This window comes from Schistocerca americana, unplaced genomic scaffold (genome assembly GCF_021461395.2).
Source record: "Schistocerca americana isolate TAMUIC-IGC-003095 unplaced genomic scaffold, iqSchAmer2.1 HiC_scaffold_98, whole genome shotgun sequence".
Taxonomy (NCBI): Eukaryota; Metazoa; Arthropoda; class Insecta; order Orthoptera; family Acrididae; genus Schistocerca; species Schistocerca americana.
In genome coordinates, this window is record NW_025726763.1 from 582501 (window position 1) to 585000 (window position 2500).

Sequence of the window (2500 nt, forward strand, 5' to 3'; positions counted from 1 at the left end):
ATCTTCCTTGCTGCGAGGCCGCGTCCGCCTTAGCGTGCTCCTCCGGGGGCGCGCGGGTGCGCGGATTCTCTTCGGCCGCCATTCAACGATCAACTCAGAACTGGCACGGACTGGGGGAATCCGACTGTCTAATTAAAACAAAGCATTGCGATGGCCCTAGCGGGTGTTGACGCAATGTGATTTCTGCCCAGTGCTCTGAATGTCAACGTGAAGAAATTCAAGCAAGCGCGGGTAAACGGCGGGAGTAACTATGACTCTCTTAAGGCACCGGGCCGCCGCCGGAGGGGCCGACTGACGCCGCCATCTGGGAGCATCTGGCGGGGCTACCTGCTTCCGCCCAGCGTTTCTCTGCCCTGGATCGAGTCATTGGTCTGGGGCGGGGCACGCCGCCCGATGTCATCCTGGGCATGCTCCCGGATGCCCTTGCGTCGGTCGGGTCCAGGGGGGAGAGGTCGATCACCAGGACACAGCGGCCGCGCCAACCATCCAAGCGGCCGCCTGCCGCCCCGCCGCTGCAGAAGCGCAAGCGGCGCCGCTGGGAATACGCGCGGACACAGGACGCCTTCCGTAGGTCGCGTGCGCGTTGCGTGCGCGGCTTGCTGGACGGCACCCTGCTGCAGCCGCCACCCGACATCCCCGGTCTGCTGGACTTCTGGGCGGACCTCTTCACGAAGAAGCCGATCTCCACCGCCGGCTTCATCCGTGACCGCCTTCTCCCGCACTCGGAGCCTGTCGCTCCTGAGTGCCTATGGGGGCCGGTCACACGTGAGGAGGTCGCTGCTGCCTTGCCGCCCAGGGGATCGGCAGCCGGGCCGGACGGCCTGACTCCAGCGGAGCTGCGGCGCCTGCCGCATGAAGTCCTGGTGAAACTCTTGAACCTCTTCCTCCTGGCCCGCGCCCTCCCCGAGCGTCTGCTTCGCGCCCGGACGTCACTTCTCCCCAAAACGGCTGCACCAACATCCCCCGCTGACTTTCGCCCCATTACGGTCTGCTCGGTGTTGGCGCGGACCTTTCACAAGGTTCTCGCGTCACGCCTGATGCGTGCATGTGCTGTGGACGAACGTCAGCGGGCATTCATCCCCCGGGATGGGATGTTGGAAAACACCTTCATCTTGGACACTGCTCTCACCGACGCAGTCCGCTCCTGTCGCTCTGTTTTTGTGGCATCGATCAACGTCTCTAAAGCGTTCGATTCGGTGGACCATGCCGCCCTCCGCCCCGTGCTGAGGGCTCATGGCCTGCCGGATTGCTTTATTGAGTACGTCGAAAGGTGCTACGAGGGTAGCACGACGGTGATAGCGGGCGGCGCCGACGTGGGCGTGCCCCTGCAGCCGGCTAGGGGTGTGCGTCAGGGTGACCCCCTCTCCCCCCTCCTTTTCAATTTTGCGGTGGACTATGTTTTGAGTCAACTTCCCTCCCACATCGGAGCTCGGATCCTTGGTCGCAGAGTTAACGCTGCGGCCTTCGCAGATGACGTCCTGCTTTTTGCATCGACCGCGAGGGGATTGCAGTCCCTCATCGACGCAGCCGTCGCAGCCCTCGCCCATCTGGGGCTGCAGATCAACGCCCGGAAGTGTTTCACCCTCGCCTTAGTCGCGTCTGGGCGCGACAAGAAGGTGAAGGTCGACGCCGACGTTACCTTCAAAGCGGGCAACGCCACCGTGCCCGCCCTACGTGTGGGTGAAACCTTCCGGTACCTGGGACTGCAATTCTCCACCGCTGGTCGCTGCGTTTTCAACCCACGACGCCACCTGGTGGAGCAGCTGGACGTCATCTCCCGAGCTCCGCTCAAGCCGCAACAGCGCCTCCACGCCCTCACCACCGTACTTCTGCCTGGCCTGTACCATGGGCTGGCCCTCAGCCGCACCCGAGTGGGTGCGTTGAAAGCGGCAGATGTGACCATCCGTGCCGCCGTCAGGAGATGGTTCCGCCTTCCGGCGGACACTCCCCTGGGCTACTTCCACGCTCCTGTAGCCCAGGGAGGCCTCGGCATCCCATCATGCCGATGGATGGGGCCAACACTTCGCCGGTCCCGTCTCCTGGCGCTGAAGAGGATTGGGCCAGCCGCCGACGGTGCAGGCCGGGACGAGGTGCAGCGTGAGATTGAGGCGCTGGAGCGGCATCTTATGTGGGAGGGCCACCTCCTCAAATCGTCGACGCAGGTTGGAGAGATGTGGGCCGCGCGCCTGCACGTTGCCTTTGACGGTGCGGCGCTGTCATCTTCCGCCGCCGTCAAGGGGCAACACCAGTGGGTCGCTGACACCAGTCGCCTGCTATCTGGGCGTAACTTCATCGACGCTCTCCGCGCCCGCATCAACGCCTTCCCCACGAAGGCACGGCGCAGTCGCGGGCGGGAGGCGGACACCAGATGCCGCGCGGGCTGCCAGGCCGTAGAGACCGCCAACCACGTGTTACAGGCTTGCTTCAGGACGCACGGGTCCCGGGTTAAGCGGCATGACGCGATCGTGCGCTATGTCGCCCGTGGACTCGCGCAGAGGGG

At 64.6% G+C, this 2500-nt stretch overlaps 1 pseudogene; it reads left to right on the forward strand.

The window, feature by feature from the left end:
- LOC124593406 overlaps positions 1-2500 on the forward strand; it is a 7153-nt pseudogene that overhangs the window by 2620 nt on the left and 2033 nt on the right.